This window comes from Eurosta solidaginis, chromosome 5 (assembly GCF_040869045.1).
Source record: "Eurosta solidaginis isolate ZX-2024a chromosome 5, ASM4086904v1, whole genome shotgun sequence".
Taxonomy (NCBI): Eukaryota; Metazoa; Arthropoda; class Insecta; order Diptera; family Tephritidae; genus Eurosta; species Eurosta solidaginis.
Window position 1 is genome coordinate 99,758,511 of NC_090323.1, and position 18,947 is coordinate 99,777,457.

At 36.5% G+C, this 18,947-nt stretch overlaps 2 long non-coding RNA genes across 2 annotated transcripts in view; both read right to left on the bottom strand.

The window, feature by feature from the left end:
- Window positions 1–18,947, bottom strand: part of LOC137233931 (uncharacterized) — a 49,761-nt gene that overhangs the window by 15,434 nt on the left and 15,380 nt on the right. The gene's annotated exons all lie outside the window — the stretch shown is intronic.
- Window positions 13,624–17,511, bottom strand: LOC137233913 (uncharacterized). The gene is made up of 3 exons (XR_010947603.1): window positions 15,069–17,511; window positions 13,861–15,014; window positions 13,624–13,776 (listed from the first exon to the last, which is right to left on the bottom strand). It is a non-coding gene; the product is annotated as an uncharacterized lncRNA (long non-coding RNA).

Genomic DNA, 18,947 nt, shown 5'->3' on the forward strand with positions numbered 1-18,947 from the left:
TTTTATGTATATTGACGACGTTATCGTCATTGGTTGTAGTGAGACACACCACCTTAAAAAATTAGAAAAAGTTTTCGAAGCCTGTAGAAAGTTTAATTTAAAGCTGAATCCAAACAAGTGCAATTTCCTTCGTTCCGAAGTAACTTTTCTAGGCCATAAATGTACGTCAAAAGGTTTGCTGCCAGACGATTCAAAAAGAGACGCTATTAAAAGGTATACTAAGCCAAAAGACAAAGATGCGGTTAGGCGATTTGACGCATTTACAGGCGATTTATACCAAATTTTGCGTCCCTGGCAGCGCCTTTAAATCGTTTAAATCGGAAAAAAGTTGAATTTTTTTGGGATGAAGCGTGCGAAAACGCTTTCGAAAAACTCAAACTAGCATTAATGTCTCCTCAACTACTGCAATACCCTGACTTCACAAAAGAATTTATAATTACAGTAGATGCTTCTAAGAGTGGGTGTGCTGCTATATTAAGCCAAAAGCATGGTGATAACAATTTACCAATTTGTTTCGCGTCAAAATCTTTTAATAAAGCAGAACAGAAAAAAGCAATTATCGAATTAGAACTCCTAGCAATACATTTCGCTATAAAGCATTTTCGTCCGTATGTTTACGGTACAAATTTCATAGTAAAATCCGATCATAGACCACTAGTTTATCTTTTTAACATGAAAGACCCTTCGTCTAAACTTTCTAGAATTTGATTAGAACTTTCAGAATATAAATTTACGATTGAATATATAAAAGGAAAATCTAACGTTGTGCCTGATGCTCTTTCACGCATTAGTATAGACGAAATAAAAGAATCTACAAAGCATGTTTTAGCAGTCCAAACGCGATCACAAACCAAACAAAAGGAATTACAAAATAAAGACGATAATTTTACTGATACTTTTTGCGAAACACCTAAAGTACAAGTTCCGGAATCCAAATATGGGAACAAGTTCGATGTTACTATGATTTGTGACTTTTCTAAATACCTGGTAACAGTAGCTGTACCAGATAAATCAGCAAAAACTATTGCTTGCGCTATTTTTGAAACCTTTATATTAACATATGGTACAATGAAAGCTATTAGATCCGATTTAGGAACGGAATATAAAAACGAATTATTCTCTGAATTGACAAAACTTTTAAAGATTGATCATGATTTCTCAACAGCTTACCACCACGAAACTGTTGGTACTGTTGAAAGAAATCATAGAGTCTTTAACGAATACTTGCGTGCATACCTAAACGAAACGTATTCAGATTGGGATACATATTTAAAATACTTTACATTTTTACACAATACTACAAGTAGTTCGGTTTTTGATAATAAATTTACTCCGTTTGAATTAATATTTGGCAGAAAAACCACAATGACACATGAATTGCAAAAAGAGCAAAAGGGCTTAAGTTTAGAATGCAAACATCGCATAAAATGGCAAAAAATTTGATTAATAAGCATAAGATTAGAAATAAAGATTTATACGATAAAACAGCTAAGCCTTTAGAAATTAAAATTAATGATAAAGTGTTAGTAGAAACAGAACCTAGAAATAAACATAAAAATATATATCAAGGTCCCTACATAGTAAAGAACATTGATGGGCCAAATGTAACAATTTGTGAGATAAGTAAAGAAAACGAAAAAATTGTACACAAAAATCGAGTACAAAAAAATTAATTAATTTAATAGTCTATTACTAATCATCTTAAGATATAAATATATTTTAAAAATCCGCCAATGAAGGCTAAAAAATGTAACAAATAAATATACATTTAATTAGGTAGATTTTACAATAAGAAGAAGAAAAAAAACCGTTTTACTTCAAACATTAAAACAAATATTTCAAACCAACTTTTATATATTTCATTTTATTAAAAATTTTCTTTTCATTTTTAGTCAGTTGCACTGTGATGAACGAATGAGTCCCGGGTTAGAACACCCTAATGCTAGCAAACTCCTTCGTTCATAACATTACAACAACATATTAAAGCCTAAAGAAGAATGTGGCAAGATTAATTACTAATCTCACCAAATTCTTCTTTTCTAAAGGGGGATGATGTAGTGCCATAGTAAATTGCATTAAAATAAATTGTGGATGGCAACCCTCTTTAGAAATGTTCGAGATGCAACCATACATCAGATGCACTTGGCATCACTAAAATTGTTAGAGTCGAGCAACTCAGAGAGTTTCTGATTGGCTGAAACTGCCGTTGCTCGACGCCATGATTTATTTCGACGCCATCATTAATTTCGTTGCTAAGCAACGTAAAGATAAACTGCCGAGCTACAGAGTTGCGTTAGCTGCAGTTTTCAGTTTAAAGTAAACCGGCCGACGCATCACTCGCGAAAACTAAAGTAAGCAAAAATAAGTGTGCTAACTAAAAAGTTATAGTTCAGCAAAGTGCAGTGTCAAGAACAGTAAAGAAAGCAGAGAGTTTTTAACAAAGTTATAAAGAAACTAAAAAATTATAAATAAAGCTGTAAAAGAAGGCGAGAACTAAGTTTTACGAAAAATACAATTAAATATAGTTGAAATAAAAAATAAAGACAGTTTTCATTAATTTATATAAAAGGAAAATTGAAGGTGAGTGTGTGCGCCTGGCAGCCGGGTGAGTGCGCAGAACGTTTCTGCAGGATCCGAATATGGATCCTCGATAAAATACTTTTAGGTTATGCATATGGCCGAGACCCAACACAAATCACACTCAAAAGATTGTGCATTCACGAGTTCAAAATTGCTTCGTTCTGCGCATCTACGTCACACTTGACTACCTCAGCGAATGAAAGAAAGAGAAAAGACATGATCTAAAGGAAAATTACGTAAATATTGCCAATAAAATAATGTTTAAATGCGCAATGCGCCACCTTCTATAATTCCATCATGGAAAACCAAAAACCAATTGGTTGGCTACGATACGGTTACGACCTTAGCGTTACGATACGGCACCGACAATCAATTACATTGATTCCCATAAGATTGGTCGAATCAGCTGTTATAAAGTTACTGATACGGTTACCGATAACGCACCATTCTATGCAGCTTAAGAATACTTGCGTTTGTTTGACATAAATAATAGGATAAATTCCTAATTAAGATGCATTTATTTTCGCAAGATATATATGTTCACCGGGTTCAGTGACTTTACTTATAATACACGTATTAAAACTTTTCCTGTAATTCCGCTGATCACATGTAGGAAAGCCGATTTAAAAAACTAACTTTTAAGGTCAAAACTTAATTTCTCCTCTTGAAGCAAGAGTCTTCTTCACGATATGCTGACAAAATGGCCGAGCCGATCGAACATTTTTCGCGGCATACCTCCATTCTCTCCTTCTCAGCTGTTTTTGACATGCATAGGCAGTGTTGGGTAACGAAAAAAAGGTATGTTCAATTTACGAGTTGAAGGGTTTGATACCTTATTACTTAGATCACTTGTTGTTGTTGTAGTAGTGCTTCGCCCCATCCAATAGGTGCGACCGATCAAAAATTGTCATCAATATCCTCTAACGGGAGTCCAAGGAAACTTGCTGTTTCAACAGGGGTGGACCATAATGAGAGGGGTATTAAAATCGTTGGTTCCACATTAAAATTGAAGAAAAGGTTGGTGTCATGTGGGGACACATTGCAAGCAGGACATACATTTTGTATGTCGGGGTTGATTCTGGATAGGTAAGAGTTTAACATGTTACAGTATCTAGATCGAAGTTGAGCTAGAGTGACTCGCGTTTCCCTGGGGAGTGTGCGTTCCTCTTCTGCAAGTTTTGGGTATTGTTCTTTAAGTACTGGATTCACCGGGCAAATCTTGGCATAAAGGTCCGACGCCTGTTTGTGGAGTTCACTGAGGACCTGCTTGTGTTTTTTTGGCTACATACGGCTGAGTCATCAGGTTCCGTATTTCTTCATAATGCTTACGGAGATGACTCCTTAAGCCCTGGGCGGTATTGGCTCATCAATCAGATGTCTGTTGGGATGCCCAGGTTTCTGGGTATTCAACGGGAACTGTTTGGTTAGCATCTCATTTCTTTCCCTGATGAGGAGTATTCTCGCCTCATTATGTAGATGGCGTTCTGGGGACATAAGAAGACAACCGTTGCGGTTCTGAGAGCAGTATTTTGGCAGGCCTGTAGCTTCTTCCAGTGAGTAGTTTTTAGGCTTGGGGACCATATAGGGGACGCGTAGCATGCAGTCGGTTGGCCAATTGCTTTGTAAGTGGTAATGACCGTTCCTTTGTCTTTTCCCCAAGTACTACCAGCAGGAGATTTGAGGATTTTATTACGGCTCTCGATTTTCGGTAGAATTGCGGCTGCATGCTCACCAAAATGTAGAGCCAAGATTTTGGGGTGTAGGATAGTCGGTAGCGTAGTGCCATCGACATGGATGTTCAAAATGACCGACATTTGGGACATCCATGTTGTAAATAAGGTCGCGGAGGATTTAGTCGTCGATAATGCCAGGTTTCGCGAGGCGAAAAAACTGGAGAGATCAGGGAGGTAGCCCTTTATTCTGTTGAAGAGCTCATCGATATTTGGGCCTGGTCCTGTGGCCATTATTGTGCAGTCATCGGCGTAGGAAACGATAGTAACTGCTTCTGGTGGCGAAGGCAGCTTTGATATGTAGAAGTTAAACAAAAGTGGGGATAGGACACCGCCATGTGGCACCCCTTGTTTAATTCTTCATGGCTTTGGTGTTGCGTTTTTAGATTGCACCGATGCCTGCCGACCACCCAGATAATTTTCGGTCCACCTTTAAGACTTGGTGGAAGGGTAGACCCTTCCAGGTCTTGCAGTAACGTGCCATGATTGACCGTATCAAAAGCTTTTGATAGGTGTAGTGCAATGGGTACTGTTCTGTGGTGGGGGTTTTGATTTAAACCGCAATTTATCTGGGTGCTAATGGCATTTAGCGCGGTGGTTGTGCTATGAAGTTTTCTGAAACCATGCTGGTGACAGGATAGTTGCAAATTTGCTTTGAAATAGGGGAATAAAATGGAACCACCTTGGCATTTTCCATTTTTCGGGAACGACGAAGATGGACAGGGACAGGCTGAAGAAATGCGCTAGATAATTTAATCCCTCTTTGCCTAGTTTTTAAGGCATTGGCATGGCTACGACATCTGGTCCTACTGCTTTGGATGGTTTAGCATGACCGATGACATCCTCAACCCCTTTGGCGGCGATGGTAATTGGAGACGCGCTGAATTTATGTTTATGTGCGTGTCTGTTGGCCCTCCGTCTAACTTTGTCGATCGTAGAATTCATTATATTTTGTCGGCAAAAAGCGCTCGCGCATTTTTTCGCATCCGACAGCACTTTACCGCCAAAGGCGATGGAAATTTTGTCATTGTGCTTAGACGGATTTGATAGGGACTTTACCGTGGACCAAAGCTTGCCTAGACCGGCAGAGAGGTTAAAACCGCTTCGGTGCTCCTCCCATTTCGCCCGCTTGTGTTCATCCACAAGCATTCTGATGCGTTGGTTTATATCCTTTATTTGGGGTTTGCTGGGATCTAGCTGTCTTATAAGGTTACGTTCTCTCGCTAAATTTGCGGCCTCCGCCGGAAAGTGAGGATGAATTTCGGCGATTCTACCGGCGGGAATAAAGCGAGCCGAGACGGATTCAATGACCTTGCGGAAAGCACGCTCCCCTTGGCGAGCATCAGTCGGCATAGGGAGGGCAGCAAAGCGGTTGTCTTTAAAAGATTCGTATTCATCCCACTTCCGTTTTTTAAGTTTATGTGACGATGAAGTCGGCGGTACGATCGAGCGAAATAAGTATAAGCTGGTGGTCGGATGCCAATGTTACCATCGGCTTCCAGTTGACGCAGTTTACGAGTCTGTGCCCACGATTGATATATCCGACGAACTGTGACAGCTTCCTACAATACGTGTGGGGGCGTCTCCGTTTATTGTGCAGAACGTCGTTTCTTCTATTTGTTCCGCCAACATCTCACCCTTGCTGTCTGCCTGCAAGTTTGAATGCCATAGATCGTGATGGGCATTGAAATCGCCTAATATAATGCGATTATTCCCAGTGAGTAAGGCGCTGATATTGGGGCGGTATCCACTGGGGCAACAGGTGGCAGCAGGGATGTAGATGTTGATGATTTCTAGGTTTGCATCGCCTGACCGGACAGAAAAGCCTTACCGTTCTAAGACACTGTCCCTTCGGCCGATGTCGGGATCAAATATATGATATTGCACTGAGCGGTGTATAATAAACGCGAGGCTACCTCCATTTCCGCTCTCTCGATCTTTTCTGGGAACATTATACCCATAACCGATCTGCAGAGTAGATCTTACTGTGAGTTTAGTCTCTTAAATCGCAGCAATGCGGATGATGTGCCGCTTCATGAAATCGACTATCTCCGCGATCTTCCCAGTTAATCCCTTACAGTTTTACTGCCGAATTCTGAAGTGCAACGGGGGAGACGTCGTCCCTCTGGGAGTAAGTGACGGGTGACTACGCCTGCGTTGTGAAAGATTAGGACGCAACTGCTGTTGTAGCCCTGGAACTGGACGTCCTTGGGTAAACATTGGGGTACCTGGTGTATTTGGGTTTGCGGCCTGGCGCAATGAAATCCGTCGGGTGGTTGCTGTCGAGGAGACCAGAACATCTAGGAGAGTGGCATCGTCCAAGGCAGGAGCTGCATTGGGAGGATAGCGCAAACATATATATTCTGTGCTGGCAAACGGTGCAAAAGGTGGTAGGGAGTAAGAGTCTGTTTCCCTGACCTAAACGATTGCTGCCGGAAGAGGGGTGGGTTGCTGATGCTCTGCATTGCTACCGACTCTACTACGGAGAGTGGGAGTGGCCGTATGAGTTGGTGGCGCCGTGGGGCCGAAGAGCAGCGGGTATTTGTTGTGACTTGCTGAGCAGCGGGGCCGCTGGAAGGTGGTGGGGCGCTAAGGCGTAGACTACGGGACGCCATGGGCGTGAACAGCAAGGAGCCACAAACGACTTATAAAATTTCCGAGGACGTCGGGTTTTGGGATCTAGCCCAGAACAACCTGTCCAATGTAACCATCCCTTGTAAGAGACACACTGACAAGAATATGACCGTCCAAAAAAGATTCTCTTCCGGCAGACGCAGCAAAACCATTTCTCAAGACCGGGGTCAGGAGACGGCCCGGACCCGGATAGAGTTCGATACCTTCCCGGAGCAAGAGAATATGGAGCAGTCCCGCTGCAAGGAGCTGCTGGGAGGATGGCAATTTGTGGGAGGGACGCAACAAATTAAATGGGGTTACACTTAAATGACAGTCATAGGTCGAGAAAAATCCCGAGTCGCTCCGGTACATAGAACCGACTGCCTTGGGAAGCAACTTAGATCACTTCTGATGGGTTGATATGATATGTGATCATATCCTGAAACAAACCCATAAACACATTCTTGGAGAATGAGAAAGTAAGGAAGGTAAGATAGCCGAAAGCCAAAACAATCTGCAAATGAGGTAAAGCTCAATATGGATGGCAAGCTTGGCATACTCGTGGAGATTCAAGAGCGGATGTTGCAAATCCAGGAGCAGACGCTACAGATAAGGGAATAAAACACAAACGATTTTGTGCCCTGAATGATTTAGAAATCGAACTGAGGAAGCGGGACTTAAATCCATTTTCCGATTCGGAATAAAGGCACACCTGTGTTCACAAAAATAGCGACAGTCATTTTTCCCATATTGAATTTATATAGTTCTTTTCTTTTATAACTAGCCTACCCGGCAGACGTTTTCTTACCCAAAAAATGGGAGGCACAACGTACTCCTTTGTAGGATCCTATTTTCAACCCTTGATTTGTTACGACATTTGTGGTACATGTTTCAGCGCAAAATATTATCGCTCGATTATTAATCTCGATCAGTCTTTCTAATTCATTTTTATTACTTACAATAATATTTATATTAAGATAAATGCCAATTAGATTATTTAATTGCTACTTTCTAGTTTTGGATTTGCTTTGAATATATCTTTTATATGCTGGGCATTCCTTACTAAACGCAGCATGGTGTACATCAGTCTCTATCAATTTTTTCTGGACTACCTCACAACAGTTTACACAATTATATACATTTGATACGCAATCTCTGAAATCGTGATTACCTCCACATCTGCTACATGCCTTTTTATTGATACATTCAACCGCCTTGTGATTAAAAAATCATCTAAATACTCTTTCATAATCAGTCATTATGCAAGAGTCCCATTCTGCATTAATTCTCTTTTGTTTAATAATATTTTCGTATGTTTCTATTTCTGTTTCAACAAGAGCATTGAAACATTCTTCTCTTCGACTGAAATTTTCAAAAACCTTTACAACTTTGAATTGTTTACCCTCACATATGCTATTTTGTTTTGTAATACATTCTATCAATCGCTCACTGCTAAGCCTCTCAGTTAAACCAATAACTTTAAATATTTTTTTAATCTCTCTCTTATCTTTTGTTTTTTCCATATCCTATTCATTCCCAATTTGTTCCGTTATCTTTTTCTGCAATAGTTCGCATGATTCCTTATTCTTACATTGCACTACTATCCCACCGTTGTTGATCTCTTTTACTGCTGTGACATGACATTCGGTTGGCTCGATGATTGTTTTAAGCGCTACTTTGGTGTGTTTATTTTTCTTTGCTTTGCCTTTCGGTTTAATAACAATCCTATTTTCACCTTGTGAGGGCTTATGCATATGTAATTTTTTTATTTACATTTGTGTTGTTGTTTAGGCTGGTACCCGCCAAAACTTCATTTAATTTTTCGCTATTATTTTCTATTGTTTGTGATAACTCAGACGGTATATCTTTTCTCATTTGATTAATTTTAATTTCTACATTATGTTCAAACAGTGAATTGAAATCAGTCATCAGACTAACTTTCAACTGCTGTATTTTGTGAAATAATGCTTCTTCAATTATATACTTCATTTCTGTCTTTCCTAGTCTCTTTTGATCACAACTTTGCATCAAATGTTTTATTTCAATAAATTTGGTATTAGTATCACATACCGAGCATAACCACTTTAAATTAGCATTTTCACTCAATAGTTTAATTTATGTTCTTTTCATATTGCTGCATTTTATGCAGAAAAAAGATCCATATCCACCCGAACATGAAATCGCATCGTCTCACAGTGGGGTAATTGATGGCCATTTCGGAGTTTAATTCAAAAATTTTATTTCGCAAGGCATAAATTCTTTTAGTACCGAATAAAAGTAAATAAAATTCTGCATCACGATGTAAATATATATTTGTCCAGAAATGTATCGTTTTCTTGCAATGTGCTCTCAAATTTGACACTTTTTCCTTTTTGTGCGCGCAGTGCGATAAACGTGAAATAGACTTTGCATTTTTCAAAGTGTTTATAGCTTTTTTTTTAAATAAATTAAAAAGATCAATGGAACCTTCTTTTTCAGGTATCTGAGCAATAAAAAGTGATCTTGTAATTTTATTTTTACGTTTCTAAGTATTTTAATTAATTTGTTTTCATAAAGCGTAAAAAAACGTGTTTTTTGGCTATATACGTATACATATAGTTGTGATGCAAGTAGGATCGAGCAAAATTGATTTCATTTAAAAAGACTTTGACAATCATAGTTTCATTCTGTAAAAAAAAAGCTGCGCTATTGCTGCGCACTTTTACAGAATATAGATTTATATGATATAACCTCACATAGGTTGAAATATATAGAAATTCTCGAGAGGGATTAAAATGTTACAAGTGCAAATTATAAACCAAACAAAATAGAAGTCAACATTGTTGTTGTTTTCAGTGGTTGCTCGATTACCGCTTATTCTCTTACATATGGCATAACTATGAGGAATTTACATAAGTATATTTTTAAAAGTGAGCTAAATCCTGTTTTGTTTCAATGACGAAATGTAATAATTTACATATAAATGTATATACATTTGTACGCAGATTTATAAAACTATATCTAAGTTTAACAAGTGTATTTATAATAGGTTAAAATTTTGTTATTCAGCTGTCAAATAATGTATGGGTGTATGTGAAACCATAAGGATTGGCATTGCATATTTTTGTGTTAATTGTGATTCTTGTTATTGTTTATTGTGTTACCTACTATTTTTTTTAGTAAATTGAAGCTGGACTCGATTCGCTTTTCTCTCAACATAATCGATATATTTTTGAGAAAAGAATAATCGATGCATAAAAACAACCTTGGTGGGTCCAATGCCGACTATGTGATCCAGAATATTTCGGAGCAGACCATCTTCATTGCATAGATCGGTTCTCCAAAATATCGAGTCGAATCCAGCACTTATAGTAAATGTCATGCGTACTGAATAGAAATAATAACAGTGATAGGCCTAAATATGTTTTTTTTTTTATAGGAACGAGTTCAAATTCTATTTGGGTTACACGTCAAAGCCTCTATAATATAATGAAAAACTCTGGCTGCGATCAATGTACAGATAAATTTAACTTTTTATGTGAAAAAGTTAAAGAGCGCGTGAGGTCATTAGATGAAAATGTAATTGAGTTCGATGATAAGCTAAGACATTTCATCTCTGAGTTCAAAATTCGTTGGAACAGGTCCTTTAGACACGAAGATCGTTTTTTGAAAGTAAACAAAAGTTGGCTTGAATCCTCAATAGGGTTTTTGCATTCAAGGTAAAGTAAACGTGGTCGGAAAGAAGTCTCATTTGATGAATCGTGTGAGAAAACGAAGCAAAGGAAAGTCCGAGTTTTAAGAGACGAAACGCCCTTGTCTGTATTAGCTTATGCTACTCAAATGAGCCTAAGATCTGCAGGAAAGACTGATGCATCTAAAGTTGTCAAGGAAATAATTAGCTCACCTTCGAGAGCAACAAAATATCGCCAATTTGCTGCGAAAACAACCACACATTCAACACAAATGTCTAAAGAAGAAGCGCTATCAATTTTAGTTGAAGCTAAGTTATCTCCACAAGAATACAATATTATAAGTAAATCTTGTCCAGAAAGATATCCGTGCTATACTTATGTGCAGTTTGCAAAACAAAAATGTTATCCTAACAATGAGTGTATTCAAATAAGCGAAAATTCAGCACAAGTGAACTTGCAAGCACTTTTAGATCATACTGTACAGCGTTTGATTTCGGTAAGCCAAAAAATGATTGAAACATTAAACGAAGAGGAAATGTCGCGACATTGTCTGTGCTCTAAATGGGGGTTCGATGGAAGCTCTGGCAATACATCCTATAAGCAAAGGTGCCTCGAGCCAGATGCATGCGATTCATCAGTTTTTATTACCTGTCTTGTTCCACTAAGGTAACTTGTGGAAGCAAAATTATCTGGCAAAATCCTAGACCTGCATCTACTAGATTTTGTAGACCATTAAAAATAGAATTTATTAAAGGATCATCAGATGTTTCTCAAAATGAAAAAGATAGAATTCATAGGGAAATACAAGGTCTTTTTCATTCGGTTGTGTTTCATAATGATAAATATTTAAAAATTAAGCACGATTTGATTTTGACTATGGTTGATGGAAAAGTATGCAACGCCTTAACCGAAACAACAGCCACGCAAAAATGTTACTTATGTGGCGCAACCTCTAAAAAATTCAATGAAATCGACAATATGATAAAAAAAAAAAATAAATGTAAGGCGCGATAACCTCCGAAGAGATCTAAGGCCGAGCTTCTCTTCCAATTTGCGTCGTGCTCCTCTTGATTTTCCCTACAAATTGGCCGGACGGGACCTACATGTTTTATGCCGACTCCGAACGGCATCTGCAAAGCAGATGAGTTTTCACTGAGAGCTTTTCATGGCATAAATACACCCGGAGTGCTTGCCAAACACTGCCGAGGGGCGACCCCGCTTAGAAAAATTTTCTTCTAATTGAAAAATCTTATTTCTAAAATTTTGATGTTGCTTTGCCCGGGAGTTGAACCCAGGGCACACGGTGTGATAGGCGGAGCACGCTACCCATCACACCACGGTGGCCGCCAATATGATAAAACGGGCTGTAAAAACAGAAAACCTACAATTTGGTCTTTCCATGCTTCACGGTTGGATTCGGATTTTTGAATGTTTGCTGCATGTTTCTTAACAATTACTTATATATGTTAAGGAAAAAAATATATACAATGTCGAAACATTATAACTGAGTAAAGTAATTTCCTATGTTCTCTTCCGGAAGATGATGATGAAAAAGGAAGTATTGTCAAAAAATATAAAGATTATTAAGATAATAATACAAATTATGTTTAATTTGTAATTTATGATGATCAGAAATTTAACAAATTATTAGTTAACATATAAATTATTTTTAGGAGGAACGACTAAAGTTTTACTTTTTTCGATCTGTACTAATGATATTAAAAACTCGATAAAAAAAATTTCACTAAACTATTTTCGGATTTTTCTTTTTTTTTACTTCATTCGGTACTAAGCATATAATTACATCAAAATATTTTGAATTAAATGCTCGTATGAATTGATCTCCATTTTCAGGCTCGATTACCCCACTGTGCGTCTATTTGCACTAGTTTTACCATGCATTCTTTGCATTCAGACGGCGGCATTTTGCCTAATCCGCCATCACTTTTTCATAAAAATTTGTTGACAAAGTCACTTCTTCACAAATTCCAATTTGGAATTTATATTTTTTGCTCATCAACGAGTTTATTTAACAATTAAGATTAAAAATTAAAAACCCAATTGCGCACGAAAATAAAAACTGACACGGATAAAAAAAAACAAAGACTGAAAATATGTAGGAAATGTCGATACAAAAATACACTTGAGCGATTTTTTGAGATTCCGCTTCGTATGCAAGATACAGTATTTAAAAAAAAAAAAAGGAATATTTTAATGAAAAGTTAATAACTCTCAGGCTTTTTGAAATAAATCTATGACATTTTTTTTGAGAGTAGGCAAATGTTTTGTTTACAAAGAGAATATACAGGCGAGTTATTAACTTTTCACTAAAATGTTCCATTAAAAAAAATGTTTTCTTGCAAACGAAGAGGAATCTCGAAAAGTGTAATTTTGTATAGACACTACATATACATTTTTGCTTCGTTGTTGAAGTTCCAGAGATCAATTAAAAAAACATGTGCGGTACCAACCTCTCAATAAAAATGCAATGAAAGAATTCTCTCATCAACTAAATCTAATTATAGATATGATCAAGAATATTTTTTTGTATTACGCCATAATAAAAAAAAATAGCAAAACTTTTTCAGGCATTGTTTGACAATCCCAAAGGAGGAGCGACCAAGCACGTTCATTGATGCATTAAATAATTGTTCTGTGTCTTTTTCCCCTACGGTACATCGATATATAAAAATTGCTGTGACGCTTCCAGTTTCCGTTGCTCCTAACCCTTCGAAGGTTAAAAACTTATCTAAGAAGTACAATGGGCCAGGAGAAGATGAATGGTCTGGCTCTACTCAACACCCACTCTACTATTGAATTAACTCATGAAGAAATCCTAAACAAAATGTCAAAACAAACAAAAAAATAAATATTGTTTTGTAGAAAGAAAGAAAAATTTCAAATAAATAATAGTATAAATATGTGTATATTTACAGCTAATTATTATTTACTGACACTTTGGCCAAAACCACCTTTGAAAAGTTATTTCTCAATGCATTGAATATAAAAATATAAGGTTATTGCTTTTCCTGAGAAGTTTTAAATTTGTTGTAACCAAAATGAAATGTAAACAACAAGTAAAATATTTGCCACGATAGAAGTTGGCGTTATGTTAGTATACTTTTTTTCTTGGAAACACGGGGTGGCCCCTTGAAAACCCTGTCCCAGCGAGTTTCGTTTTACTGAAATTATTTTCATTATTTTTTTAGAAAATTATATGTTAGTATATAATAAGAATTAAGCCAGTTTAAAGTTTACATATTTACTTCTTCGAGTCTTTTCTTATATGTTTCAAATTGAATTTCGCACTCTTTCAATTTATCGTTAGATTCTCTAAGCACGTCAACTTCATCCTTAAGCTGTATTAACTAAGAAGTGTTTTTCTTTAATGCAAAAAGAGAAAATTAATACGTGAATGAAAATAGAAAAAGCTTTGGTTGCATTATAAATATGGACTATCAGATCGTTATTATTGTTTGTATTTCCTTTTCTTGCTGCTGAACCTTCAATTTCAGGTCCTCTCGTGCAGTATCTGATTGTATAATGAAAGACATTCGATCGAGCTGTCGAAGAAGTTCAGAATAACGTACAGAACCAGCTTGAACAGGACCCAGTGATACACCATCATCACCAATTTCAGCAGTTGTATTTTCCAACCGGCGAAATTCATGCTGCAGTTATTGAGCTCTTGTTGCGTATGGGATTTTTATTCTATGAGTTATAAAATCTGTAAAATATCAAATTTAAAATAACATTTCTTAAGTAAAACTCAATTCCACCATTTCCAATATTTTATAATCGAAATTAGCTATACTTGGCGCACTACGAGATGGACAGTCTCCATGCCAAGTTGACTCAAGATCTTGCAGTGCTCGCATTATATTAGTTTGCAGTGATTCTTCTAAGCACATTATTTGTCGTATTTCATCTTGCTCGGCAGCATAATTTACTGCGCAACCTAGTACAAGCTGTAATAAACGCTCCAGCTCACCAGGATAACATGGCGGCCACCGTGGTGTGATGGTAGCGTGCTCCGCCTATCACACCGTATGCCCTGGGTTCAACTCCCGGGAAAAGCAACATCAAAATTTTAGAAATAAGATTTTTCAATTAGAAGAAAATTTTTCTAAGCGGGGTCGCCCCTCGGCAGTGTCTGGCAAGCGCTCCGATTGTATTTCTGCCATGAAAAGCTCTCAGTGAAAACTCATCTGCCTTGCAGATGCCGTTCGGAGTCGGCAAAAACATGTAGGTCCCGTCCGGCCAATTTGTAGGGAAAAATCAAGAGGGGCACGACGCAAATTGGAAGAGAAGCTCGGCCTTAGATCTCTTCGGAGGTTATCGCGCCTTACATTTATTTTTATTTTATTTATCACCAGGATAACATTTTCGGCAATACGTTGAGCATCAGGTCGAGGAAAATCTACTAATGAATAACTTAATACATCGCTTTAATTATCATAAACACCTTCAATACCTTTCTTTAAATTCCTCATTCTCAAGCGCCAATTTCTTCCTGTTAATATTTTATCTTAAGCCAAACTTGCTAAGAACTACAGACAAGACTATAAAGATTCGAAGACCAATTGAAATGAAACAGGAACTTTTGTTTATAATATTAATTTACGTTTATTTCACATTTACGAAGTACTTGTTGAATTCGGGTTTGTCCTAGAGATAATACAATACTAGAGATAATCGATAACACTTTATGTTGAATGTATTCTTTACAAACAGAAGGCGTCCTGCACATTCCAGACAATATAATCTTACAACTTTACACGCCTCCTTAAATTTATATTATTTTCAAGTTAGTATATACATATCATATTTCTGAACTTTTAAAATTTTTCTCGACACAAAGATTTAGTAAATATATCAGCAATAGTCTCATTTGAGTTTACTTTTACTACATCTATGATATTTCTTTGTAGGCATTCATGTAAATAATGATAGTGAATATCAATATGCTTAGAATTTTTAGTAAAGTTACCATGCTTTGCTATATTAACTGCTCCGGAGTTATCTACATATACACTAATTGGTTTTACAAATTTTAAATCGAACGCTTACAATATTTCTATTACAAATTTCAATTCACTTACTGCTTGTTGAAGATTTTGTTACAGATTTTTGCTTCCGCGATTACATACCCTGTTGTAGATTTCCTATCTAAGGTGTCACCAGCCCAATCGGCAACGACATAACAATCGAGAATATTGACACTTTCATTTCTTTTATAGGTAGGTTTCAAATCTTTAGTTGAGTATAGATACTTTAAAATACGTAGGAAATATTTGTAATACGTTTTATCGTAACAATTTTGATATCTACTTAAGTAGACTTACACTAAAACTTATGTCTGGTCTAGTTGCTGAACTTATATATAATAAAGCCCCAATTAGATTTCTATATTTAATGCTTGGTTCACACATATCTGATTTTTCAACTTTTAAATTCACTTCCATAGGTGTTTTATATACTGTGCTCATTTCTGTGTTATACATTTTAGCTAATGACTCAATGTACTTGGTTTGACTCAATTTCATTTAATTTTTACTATGATCATAATCTACACTTATACCGAGATACTCTTTAATTTCCCCAAGATTTTCATTTTGAATTTTTCTGATAATTGGCTTTTCACTTTAATAATTTCGTCCTCATCTCTCCCACAAATTAATAAAAAGATTAAAAGTTAAATTATCCCATTTCCAATTTTACGAATATATAAACACGAATCAATTTGATTTCAGTCAAACCCAATACGCGTTAGAAAATTATCAAGGCATTCGTACCATGCCCCTGGACTTTCTTTTAAACCATATAATGCTTTCACTAGTTAACAAACCCTATTTGTACCATCTTCGTAACCCTTTGGTTGTTTAACATAAACTTCGGATTGTACCTTGCCGTTCAGAAATGCTGTTTCCTAGATCCATTTGTTCAAATTTCAAGCCCATTTGGCAGCAATGTGATAATAAAAATTTTACTGTTTGCATATTAGCAACAGGAGAGAAAATTTCATCAATTTTATCGATCTGTTGAAAACCTCTAACTACCAGTCTCGCTTTATACGTTCCCTCTGATTTTCTACTATAAATCCATTTTACATCTAAAACTTTGTTATTATTCACATTTTCAACTAACTTCCACGTTTTATTTTTATGCAGGCAATCAATTCCTTTACTCATAGCTCTTTTCCAAAAAGTACATTCGCTGGACTCTATCGCCTCCTGAAACGAATTTGGCGTTTCAATACTACAAACATTTGCATAAATATTATTGCAAGTGTAATCCTCAAGTTTCTTTGGCTGCTTCCTAACACGCTTCGATTTACGTCCCTCAGATTGAGATTCTTCATTTTCAGATTGTGCTTCAACCCTGTCACAAGTTTCACCTTCTCTAGAGTCTGTACTTTTGAAACTTTCATCTAAAGACTCATTATGAGAACCCTCCTCAACGTCACTGCTTTCATCTATGTACTCATCTCCGTCCAAACCAATACATTTAGCGTCTTCCTCAACAAACTCTACATGCCTAGCAACAATGACTTTATTATTTAAATTATTTATTATTTAAAAGAGCACGATACCCAACGCTACTATATCCTATCAAAATACCCAATGCTGCCTTTTTATCCCATTGGGAGGTTCTTTTTTCTTCTGGTTTCCTGACAAAAACTTTGCTGCCGTATAACCTCAAATTTGAAACATCCGCCTTTTTTCCGAAAAATATCTCATAAGCCGTTTTATTTTCAATAGTATTTGTTACCGTACAGTTTTTCAAATATGTCGCCGCACAAACTATTTCTGGCCAATACTTCTTATCTAAATTTGCTTCAGCCAATAAAAAACGAGACATATTCATTATATTTGATATTAGAGAAAAATTGTAAGTTTACAAACGGCGATGGTTACTAGGACATGTTTCTGAATTTCACTTCTTCATCAGCTAGCTTTTCGGGAGCTGAGCGTTGAACTCGAATCTCCAACATTCATATCAGTGCAAGCCTTTAGCTGCTAAGCCATATGAATGTCCCGTTGTTTGCTGTACAATTGGTCTCTAAGAGTTGCCTTTTTCCCGAAAATCTAGCTGATGAAGAAGTGAAATTCAGAAACATGTCCTAGTAACTATCACCGTTTGTAAACTTATAATTTTTCTCTAATATCAATTACAAAAATAAATGTATAAAGCAATATGAGCAAAGCTCGCTAATTAAATACATATGATCATATTGATATAATAGTAACAGCGGAAGTATTAAAAACAAATACTGTAAAAATCCGAACAAATGTTACTAAGCTTTCAAAAGCGCGCCTAAAAATCATATCCACACCATTAGGAATAAACTACATACAGAGTGTATGTGCCTACATGGTTATCAAAAGGAATATAAACAAAAAGGAAACTCTTAGAGACCAATTGTACAGCGAACAACGGGACATTCATATGGCTTAGCAGCTAAAGGCTTGCACTGATATGAATGTTGGAGATTCGAGTTCAACGCTCAGCTCCCGAAAAGCTAGCTAATGAAGAAGTGAAATTCAGAAACATGTCCTAGTAACTATCACCGTTTGTAAACTTACAATTTTTCTCTAATATCAATTACAAAAATAAATGTATAAAGCAATATGAGCAAAGCTCGCTAATTAAATACATATGATCATATTGATATAATAGTAACAGCGGAAGTATTAAAAACAAATACTGTAAAAATCCGAACAAATGTTACTAAGCTTTCAAAAGCGCGCCTAAAAATCTTATCCACACCATTAGGAATAAACTACATACAGAGTGTATGTGGCTACATGGTTATCAAAAGGAATATAAACAAAAAGGCATCTCTTAGAGACCAATTGTACAGCGAACAACGGGACATTCATATGGCTTAGCAGCTAAAGGCTTGCACTGATATGGATGTTGCAGATTCGAGTTCAACGCTCAGCTCCCGAAAAGCTTGCTGATGAAGAAGTGAAATTCAGAAACATGTCCTAGTAACCATCGCCGTTTGTAAACTTACAATTTTTCTCTAATATCAATTACAAAAACCATTGTATAAAGCAATATGAGCAAAGCTCGCTAATTAAATACATATGATCATATTGATATAATAGTAACAGCGGAAGTATTAAAAACAAATACTGTAAAAATCCGAACAAATGTTACTAAGCTTTCAAAAGCGCGCCTAAAAATCATATCCAAACCATAAGGAATAAACTACATACAGAGTGTATGTGCCTAAATGGTGATCAAAAGGAATATAAACAAAATGGCAACTCTTAGAGACCAATTGTACAGCGAACAACGGGACATTCATATGGCTTAGCAGCTAAAGGCTTGCACTTATATGAAT